Raw genomic sequence first — 11,228 nt, forward strand, 5'->3', positions numbered from 1 at the left:
ATCTTTCGATGATACTTACTTAGCTTTAACATTGTTGTTTCATCTAATCTTAACCCATATGAGTTGACTAGAACTAAAGAAAGGGAGCTTGCATTTTATATTGAGTGGCGACAACAATCACGTTTTTTATGTTAAGGTCGAACGCTGTGGATTCATGGATTTTGTAAATGACGTGATTAACTATGGGTGTTTGGATGTGTATTTTTTTTAGAATTAAGGAGAACGAGAAAGACACATTCTATATCAACTTTTATTCTATAATATTCCTCCAAAGTTGTATATTTATTTATTTATTTCTCATTTATTCAATTAAATAATTATAATAGATATGTGTGTACAATTTATAATTGTTGCTTTTTATAATGAACTCATTACTAATAAAATTCTTTAACAATTATATTATAATATATATATACAACATATTCCAAACTATCTTACGTAAGATATTACAACATTATCTATGCATCGCATGGAAAATTTACTAAATAGTAAAATCTTTCTATCCCCTATATCAAAAATGCTCATAGATCTCAAAAAGGCTCTGCTATAAATAGAGCTAATGAGCCTCAAGCGCACGTTAGCATAGAGGGGCTAATGTGCACCAAGAGACCTCTCTCTCTCTCCAAGAGACCTCTCACTCTATCGAGAGAGAGAGAGAGAGAGAGAGAGAGAGAGAGAGAGAGAGAGAGAGAGAGAGAGAGAGAGAGAGAGAGAGAGAGAGAGAGAGAGAGAGAGAGAGTTCAAATTTTCCGCTGAATAGGTTGTAATTGACATACTTGGAGAAAGTTATTTTCGCTTCTAACTTCTTTTAGAGATCAAAAACTACATGATCTTATTATTTATCTTAATAGTTCAAGTTGTGTGGCCTAAAACTTTTTAACTTTTGAAAGTAGGGTTTGTGTGAAAATGAGATTCAAACTTGGGACCACTCACTTTAATATCATGATAAACTACTATTTGTCTCAAAAATTTAAATTAATGGAAAATAATTAATTTAACCATTTATTTGTTATTCTAATCATAGGAACTTCAATATACAAACTTGATTGCATATTTCCTACCATTCTCATGTGATTTAAACAAGAAGAGTTTACTAGATGCAGGAAAAAAAATTATAATAATGAACTATATACAATACGACTGTAAGTTCTTTGCAAACTTACTATATTGCACACTGAATACCAACAATGTTAAATAAACATATATGTTACTAATAGAGAAGCCAAGTTATTACCAATAATCGGCAACAAGGATGACTCAGGTTGAAGTTACCATCAAAATTTATACTACTAATATTAGTTATTAGTTGTAAGAATTTATTAGAACTACTGAAGTTACCTCATTTATCAAAGAATGAAAGACACTGAAAAGTCACCGCGGTCCTGATAGAACCGAAGGCAATATTAGGGTAGTAGCAGCAACATGCGTTTCCTGGTTATCAACTATAGCTCTTGTGTTTGGTAAAGGTGGATTTGAGAAGCAATAAGCAAAGTTAGATTCAACATCCACAACACCTTCCAAGACCTTAACTACCGTAGACATGGAAGGCCTCTTTGTAAAATCAATTTGCAAACACTAAGCGGCAACCATCATCATATTCACAACATCTTCGCCATGTAATTGCATATCTCCACTATTCTTATCAACAAGATCCAACAATTGTTCCTCCTCAATCTTTTTTCTAAATAGATCAAGTAAATGCATTTCTTCTTTTGGTTGAGAGAGATCCAAATTTCTCCTTCCACATAATAACTCCAAAAGCACTACTCCAAAGCTATATACATCTACTTTTTCTGTAATTACCGAACTCAACCGTTCAGGAGCCATATAGCCGGGAGTTCCTCTCATGGTTGTCACAACTTGGCTCTAATCTCGATCAACTAGTTTCGACAACCCAAAATCAGAGACTTTTGCATTAAAATTCTCATCTACGAGGATATTATGTGGTTTTATGTCCAAGTGAACTGTTTTCTGTCTGCAGTCCTCATGTAAATAAGTTAGTCCCCTTGCTGTGTCAAAGATGATCTTCTTTCTATGTTGCCAATCAAGCAACATCTCAGGATTTTTGTGAAATATCCATCTGTGTAAAGACCCATTAGACATGTACTCATAAACAAGAAGCCTATGAGATTTCTCAGTGCAAAATCCAATCAATCTTACCAAGTTGAAATGATGAATGCTACCAATTGTCTTAACCTCGGCTAAAAATGATTTCTTGATTTGACTAACACCATTAAGACGCTTCACTGCAACTTTTGTGTTGTCGATCAGAGTCCCTTCAAAAACTGTGCTAAATCCTCCCACACCGAGCTCCTTACTGAAATTTGCTGTTATTGCTTGCAAATCATCATAAGAATACCTCGTGGGCATTCCTGGTATATGTTCTAAATAATACTCCTCTGCTTCATCAACGGTTTCCTTCTTCCAAAATAGAAAAACAAAGAATCCAATTAAAAGAAACAGAACAAATGCGAGGCTGGATCCCAATATTATTCCAAGCCAATGTTTTTTCTTCCGAGGAGGAAGAGGAACATTCTGTACCTTGATGTATACCTTAAAGTAAGTTTCTTCTCTTTCATCAGTGTACATCAGTGAAAATATTTGGGATCGCAAATAGCAATTCCCAACACGGTTGCTCGAATTATAAATAGCAGCTTTGCATGAACAGACTTTTAAGCAAGCCTGTTTGCAACTCTCTAAACTCAAATGTCGGTGGTCTGGATTTATATCTGGGAGGCTTTCTTGAAAGGGAAAGTATGTGATGTTCTGGAGCTCTGTAAGAATGTGATTTTTGTGTGCTTCACAAGACAAGGGAGTAACTAGAGAGCATCCAAGGTTTGGCTGCCTGTCATTGATGGGCCGAAAATAGATTGTTCCATTTATGGGTAGCGGACAACTACACTGCTTATTTGTACAAATACCATAGTGGCCGCAAACCGTAGGATAACCACAAAAACCAATATCTTGTTTGAGAAATTCAAAGACCTCTTCCCCTTTCCAATCATACATTCTCAAGTGTCCCTCAGGCCAGAGTTTCATGTACCTTGAAGTACTGGGAAAGCCATAATCTAGGTCATATGATGTATCATTTAAAAACAAAGAGAAGGCTTGATTCCCTAATTGAGCGTAATTGTATTTAGTAGTATCACTAAAAGAAAAAAAAATAGTAGATATCAGGAGGATTAGAATTGATATATAAAAACAACCCTTCACTAGTGAAAGAGAATGAAAACATTCCTCCTTCACTAGTGAGTTGCTGACCTCTTACCAACTTTTGCCCAATAAACAGCGTGTCAGTTGGGTGATCAAAAGATTGCCAAATTGTAGCATTCTTGTTATCCAACAGCATGAGGTTGCACGTGTCGCCGGTTAAGTTTAGGCCAACCACAGATTTGTTGCTGATGTTTGTTGACCATGCTCTACTTCCATTACCATCTTCTAACACCAAACCTCCTTCCGATGTAAGCTTTAAAGTCGCATCAAGGCTAACCGGATTGTTTGGGTTAGCTGACCATACTACTTCCGAAGTAGGAGTAATACTGCTGTCCCCGAAATACAGAATAAAAATAGCAAAAAGAGAACTGTTGTATGTTCGATTGTAGAGGAAGCCACAACCACAAACATATTTAGTATAGTATAGATCGGGTGGTACACCTTCAAGTATGACTCTCGCAAATGATCCATCATCGAGTTTCACAGAGTCGGGAGAAGAAAGACTGTTGGTCCACGAAGTAGAAGAGTTTACTGCCAGAAAACCACTAGGCGGCTGCGCAGTCACTGAGATGGGAAAAAGGTTTAAAAAATGAACAAGGTAGAGAAGAACAGCACGGTAAACCCAGCTTATACCCATTGTCATTTGTCTGTAACACACGGTGCAGTTAGAAGAAAAAGAAAGAGAGAGTGGACAAGAATGGGCGGATAGAATGACAAGCGTAACCAAAGAATCACTCCTGGCCGAAAAAATATAGTTGTGTTTGTAGATTATTTCTTGAAAAGTGGGGATTCTTTTGGTTTGGCTATGGCTCAATTTTCATAATTAAATACTCATTACTCAAATTCAAAACCTATAACTATAACCTAAACTTCATTTTATTTCAAAAACTCCATAATTCTTGTTTAGTCACATAACTCATCATTCGACACCATAACTCATATTTCAAAAACTGAAAATACTAATATTCTGTTTTTAGTTTCCATCATCCATCACTCAAATTTTTGAGTTTTGAGTGATGGAAACGTCACCTAAAAATCAAACCAAACAAAATTTTTTTGGTGGGACTCACGCATTTTGAAAACTTAGTGATGAAAACTGAGCGATATCACTCAAAATCATAATGATACAAGCCCTTAAAGATCTATAATGAGACTATTGTAATTATTGTAATGTAATACATGAGAAATTGATTTGGAGATTCTCTCTTATGCGCGCACACAGCCGCAACAGTTTTGTGATTAGTAATTCTGAATCGTTGTATGAAACTGCGTCAAGTCTTCTTGTTATATTGTATTATTCATGCAAGATTTATATTGTAGACTAAATAAAAGTTATACTCATTTGTTTAGTTTGGGCCAAAATGGGCAATTAGCCATAAATGCTGAAGAATATAGTTAGTAGTTAAGGTTTACAAACTATATTTTTTACTAGCATCTCGAGTCTTAGAGAGTCGATTTTGGGGCTATAAATCGAGTCTTTAATGCTCGATTTTTATGGTCTAATTCTGTCTAATGTGGCATTTTTTTCATGTGGCGACTACTTGAAAATCGAGTCTTAGAGACTCGATTTACAAGCCAAAAAAAATTTTCTCTAAGTCCATCAATCCCAGAGAAAAACCCACCGCCAAAAAAAAAAAAAGCCCACCTGGGTCGCGCTGCACCCAGGTCGCGACCCTGCCTGGTCGGGCGACCTGGGCGCGCTGCCTGGGTGAAGCGCGACCTGGGTGAAGCGCGACCCAGGTCGCGCGCCCAGGCAGGGTCGTGACCTGGCAACGCGACCCAGGTCGCGCGCCCTGGGTGCAGCGCGACCAGGCAGGGTCGCGACCTGGCAGCGCGACCCAGGTGGGTTTTTTTTTTTGTGGTTGGTTTTGCTCTGGGAATGGATGGAGGTAGAAGAAAAGTTTTTTGGCTTGTAAATCGAGTCTCTAAGACTCGATTTCCAAGCAGTCGCGCGTGAAAAAAAATGCGCATCGATCAGTTATAAAAATCGAGTATTAAAAACTCGATTTATACCCCAAAATCGACTCTCTAAGAGTCGAGATGTTACTATTATATATACTTTCAAACCGATGCCTACTAATTATATTCTTTAGCATCTATAGCTAAGTGCCCATTTTGGCCTTTAGTTTGCAACGTAAATCTTACAAGAATTGTGCAGTGTAAACTAATAATTATCCTTTTACTTCAGTAAAGCTGATAATAATGGATTTGGTCTATAATTTATATTTAATTAAAACAAAAGTTGTACTCTTTTTTTTTTGGGCTCATTGAAAGATTTATCTTATGCAGAACTCTGTATCTTAATTGGAGCTATACAGGACAGGAGAACTTGGGAAACCCAAGAGAGGTGCGCGTGTGCATTTGCATTTGTTGGATTGCCCACCCACACCTCTCTTTTCTTGTGTATCATCAGCTTTAATGATGGGAGCTGTCTGCACTTAACACACGATGCAAGTTGGAAAGTGCGCCACCAATAATACCACCCTTGTCTCAAAAAATCTGCTTGTGGTGGTCGGGGGTTGGAGACTTGGTTCTGTTTGATGGGAGGCGTAAAACATGATATAGGAAATTGTGAGAGGATAAAAAAATAAGATGATAGAAAATAATTTAATTTAATTTCTTTTTATTTGGTTGGGAGTGGAAAAATGGAAGGATGGAAAAATTGAGTTTATATAAATTTACGCATATACTCTTATTAAAAAAAGATGTCCAATTAAAATCCAAAAAGTGATAAAAAAAAATCAATCACCTAAATTTATTATAAAAAAAATTATGTTCATAAAAAAAATCACATCTAAACAAAACAAAAAAATACAAAAGAAAGAAAGAAAAAAAAAACCAGACAAGCTAAATCAAAAGAAAAGGAAAAAAAAGGAGGCAGGCAACCGTAAAAATAAAAATAAAAAATAAAAAAAAGGCAGGCAACGCCAGCCCAGTAAAAAATAAAAAAGAGGCAGGCAACTTAGGAAAAAAAGAAAAGAAAAAAAAAAGTGTGAAGAAAAGTGAAGGTGCAACTGCAAATTGTACATAGCATTTTCGTTAAAAAATGATGGCTAATTTCTCCTTTCAGTTTTCTCTCTCTATTTTGGAGAGAACTTTTTGGTGGGCCGGGAGAAAACATATGAGTTTCACTATTTATTTTCCTTCCTCTCCACCCAACCAAACACACTTCAAAAAAAATTATTTTCTATTTCCTCTCAAAAAAATTTCATCCACCTTATTTCACTTTCAAACAAACACACCATTTGGAGTTGATAGCATATGATTTTTAAATGACCCATTAAATGATAAACTTCAAAGCAAATAATATTATGGGAGTTTTGATTTGTACAAACACGTCACACGTGCAACAGAAACTAAGATTTTGTTATGGCTTACAGCTGTCACGTTGGAATTGGTTTGTTAGTTGAAATTTAGTTATGTTGCTTGCTTCGAGCCTTGTACAGAGCTCAGCTCTATGATTGATTGATTGTATATACGTAGAGTTAATTGCTAATTTTATTCAGTTAGTTCATGAAGAAGAATTTTAGTTTTCCTTCACTCTCTGTTATCTCTGTTATTTTTCAATATATAATAACTGAAAAACAAGCCTCAATTACTTCACCAAAATATATTATCATTCTTTTGTTTTTTGTTGCTGCTACTACTATTGTTGTTATAAATCAATGTTGATAGTGTATTGCTTTTTTTTTTTTTTTTTCTCATTTCATTTGGAAAAAAGATAGAAATGATAATATATATATATATATATTGTATAATTGAGAATCATTTTTAGGTAAAATGCACCAACACTTTTTAAAAGTTTCACTTAGTTGCTTTGACACTCTTTCTTTGCCCTACAACTTGAGCCTCTCTTGTTTTTTTTTCCCTTTTTTATTACAACAAATGAAAAAGTGAAGATTGAACCTAGGTTTTGGCCCCTATAACTTGAGCTAATTGGTACAAGTTCCTACAAAAATATTGTAAAATGACAATATCATAATTTTTTTTTTTTTTTGGTTTCTCATAGTGTATCCTCAAGGCTTTCAACCAGAGACTAATTAAGTTCCTTAGGTTTGAGCTTCAAAAATATTAGAATTTGTCCAAGGATGGATTTTTTTGGCATTGTTAGCTCCTCAAAGAGATCAGAAATTAGCAGCACCAAGAAACTGCACACATTATATGAGCTTCATTCCTTGAAATATCCTATGAAGCACGGGTGCGGGTGCGGGAGCGGGTGCGGGACTCGGCAATTTTTGAAAAAGTAGGATGCGGGTGCGGCGGGGTGCGGCGATTAAAAAATTATTAAAAATATTTTTATTTATATTTTTAATATATTGCTAAACATACTTTTTTCACATTATATAAATATATACCAAATTTAAGAGCAATGGTAAATAATAACTAGAATACAGAGAATAGGAGAGAGCCTAGCTGAAGAGTGAAGGTAGAGAGTGGGAGAGAGGCTCAAGAAAAATGAAGAGTGAGAGGGTTGGGTCTTGTTTTTTTTCCAAACGGTGCGTTTGCACCTTTTTTCTTTTTTTCTTTTTTTTTTTTTCTTTTCAGCCATACGCACCTGTTGTTGGTTTTTTTTTTTTTTTTTTTTTTGAATTTCGGCCAGTATCGGCAGATTTCGGCCGGTATCGGCCGATTTCTCCGGTATCGGCCGATTTCGGCCGGACCAATTTCACTCGATACGGACCGATTCAGGCCGAATCGGCCCGATTTCGCGCGCGTCGACCCGAATCGACGCCGTATCGGCGCGAATCGCGCCGAAAAAAATGATTTTTTATTGCCAGACGCGGCACGGACGCGCAGGCAGCGGCGTCTCCTACGCGTCGCCGCGTCCGACGCGGGTGCGGCGGCCCAAACGCCGCACCCGTGCTTCATAGGAAATATCCCTGTAAACGTTACAGCCTGTAATGTATTACTGTGGACTCTGTGCCAATACTACCATAAAAAAAGTTGCCAAACTATTATTTTGCCTAAGGAATCAAAGTCTGACTATTCAGCAATCATATCTTTCAAACCTCCCGAAGATAGCCTGTGGCTGTGGATTTGGAGGTTGTGGAGCTCGTGCTGTTGGGCATTGGTAGTCTTATTGTAGAAATTTGAGAGAATGGTGGAGACTAATTCGGTTCTCAGTTGCAATTCCTAGACATGCCTATCAATTGGTTGGCTTTTAAGAATAGATTGACTACCCGATATATATTACTCCAACGAAGCTACAAAGGTGACTCTCTCTGTGTTTATTGCAGGCTCTTTATGTGTGGATTTTCCTAAACATTTCCTAAACCTCTTTATGATAATTTTTATCAAAAACAAAGTGGGCCAATTCAGTTGGGCTTGTGCAGTTATGGTCCAGAATAGTTTTCAAATACTTTAATCACCGCGACCAAAGATAGATACCTGATTCAGAACTTAAATAAAATGCTAAATTTACTATCAATTCTATTACGATCACAGCGATAATGAATTAGATTCGTGAAACTTCAGTTGACAAAAATCATAAATAAATTTATGAATTTTTATTTATTTATTTGTTGTAAGGTTAAAATTTGTTCTGCCTTGCATCACTGGTATCTTAATCGTTGAGTGATTGAACAGGAAGATATGAGCAAAATGACCTTTTGTATGCAAAAGTAGAAAAGCGATGGGACGGAACTAGGATTCAAACTTTGGAGGGGCCAAATTTTTTTGTGCAAGAATTTTAAAAAGTTAGAATATTAATACTAAAAGTTGATAACGATGCATTATTAACATTAATTTTTAAAATTCTTTTGTATTTTTTTTAAAATCAATAATAGATATTATAATCAAGCATAAATTAATGTTAATAATGCATCATTAAAGTAAATTTTTAAAAGACACCAACTAATCCAAGTGAGTAGTAGATCTTTAAAAAAATAAAATAAAAATTCACGGATTGAGTTAAAGACACCAACTTATACAAGTTGCTGGTGATACTAATTAGTGTGTGGATGGAGTAATTAGCAGCATAGGAGTTGTCTTTGTGACTATAGGGTGGAGTTACTTAAGAGGGACAAAAAACTCTCAAATGTGAGGTAGAAATTGGATAGAGGTTATTGGATTTTTGTGATTTGTTTTGTTAGAATTTATAATTGTTTTGTTATATATCTATATATATATTTTTTAACTTAGACCATGTCCAAAGATTTTTTTTTTTTTATCTGAATATGTGAATTGTATTGTAGATTTTCCTTATTGTCCGGATTTGTAAATTGTTCAAATGTTTAGTTAAATATTTTTCTTGATATTCTTGGGACAACTAGAGAAGGGATGATTTGATAATTTTTGTCATTTTTGTTTCATGGGTTAGCTTGTAAATTGTTTGGGAGAGAGGCCAAGTATTTTAATTTTAGAGACAAAAGTATATTTTTTATACTAATATATATTTGAGGGAATTTTTTTTCAAAGGTTGGGGGGGCCATGGCCCCCCTCAGCCCAAGGTAGTTCCGTTCAAAAGCGACTTATATGTAGAAGATCAAGACATGGGTATCCACCATCATTGTAGCTTCAATTACTGGAGATTGGTTCAAGTTAACAAGTTGGGGTTTGCCTATCCTAGCAAAAGGGGGGGAAAAGAGAAATCTGTCTGTAATTAATGGTAGTCAATTTGAAACTAGTTAATAATGGAGAGGGAGCAGGGAAAAGCTTGCACCATTGTCTAATTCATTATACGTATTACACATCAATAAGATAGTAAAGAATGGATAGGTAAATAGTGAGTCTAAATCTTCTATCTTATCAATTGTGCTCCACTTTATACTCCACCAATAAAACTTGGATAGCTAATCTCTCTCATTAAATGAGATAACTCTGACTTTAACCCTCATTGTTAACGTTAAAATCCCTTTCTTTTCTTTTTTTTCTTTTTTCCCGCAGCTTTTATTTCTTGTTGACTGTTTCCGGCTTTTGGATTCTTTTTTTTCTCTTCTCCATGTGGTTTCTTTTACAATGGGGGCTCCTTCCAAATGCTACAAGAATCTCCTCCTCAGACAAACCCCACCTCTTATAAGCATTGACCTTCCTCTCCCATGTGGATTTATTCATTCCCCCCATTGCAAAAATAGCCAAAATAAAACTCAACCCCAAAGGATCGAATCCCATTTCCTTGACTTCCTCTACAATCCCTTTAAATCAAATAGCACCTGTCGTAATAAATCTAGGATATTTTTTAATTGAGGCACATATATTTGATTTAGGAACTCCATTTCTCGCAGAAGATTGATATTAGGAACCACATGAGTGTCGAGTTTAACGATGAGAATACCCAGAAAACGTCCAACAGCAGCAATAGTGTTCCCATCAGTTCCAAACAAATTCTTAAGGAAAACAAAAGAAGGGATTATTTGGTTTTTCTTCTAGCTGCGGCTTGACTCAAACCACATGGAGAAGAGAAAAAAAAAAAAAGAAACCAAAAGCCGGAAACAGTCAACAAGAAATAAAAGCTGCGGAAGAAAAAATAGAAGAAAAAAAAAAAAAAAGGGATTTTAACGTTAGTGGTGAGAGTTGAAGTCAGTGTTATCTCATTTAATGAGAGAGATTAGCTGTCTAAGTTTTATTGGTGGAGTATAAAGTGGAGCACAATTGATGAGAAAGAAGATTTGGATTCAAAGATATTGGGATTGTAATGGCTATGGCAAGCTCATGAAAATTTCAAGTCCCAATAAGTGTCAATTTATGACACAAAGGCAGAATCTAAAAACACTATTGGAAGAATTGTTAGGACCAATTCATAAATTGAAAGACTTAGAATGCATTTGGATAGCACAGTACGTCCACGTCCAGCCCGCTTTTTTTTTTTTCCACGCGCATATGTCACTGTTCATTGGCCATGAACAGCGATTTTAGGCCAATAAACAGTACTTTTTGGGATGAACAGTAATTTTTACACATTAAAAAATTATTTTTGTACAGTGTTTTCAGTTTTCAGCAATAAGTTCTATCCAAACGGACTCATAGGAGATTTGTACTTCCGGGTGAAAAGGTTTCCTACGTAAGTATTAAGTAAA

General features: G+C 35.6%; 1 pseudogene; it reads right to left on the reverse strand.

The window, feature by feature from the left end:
* Nucleotides 1-1,371: 1,371 nt before the first annotated feature.
* LOC142640443 (G-type lectin S-receptor-like serine/threonine-protein kinase SD2-5) lies at nucleotides 1,372-3,850 on the reverse strand (annotated as a pseudogene).
* Between the last annotated feature and the right edge of the window lie 7,378 nt (nucleotides 3,851-11,228).

This window comes from Castanea sativa, chromosome 1 (genome assembly GCF_040712315.1).
Source record: "Castanea sativa cultivar Marrone di Chiusa Pesio chromosome 1, ASM4071231v1".
NCBI lineage: Eukaryota > Viridiplantae > Streptophyta > Magnoliopsida > Fagales > Fagaceae > Castanea > Castanea sativa.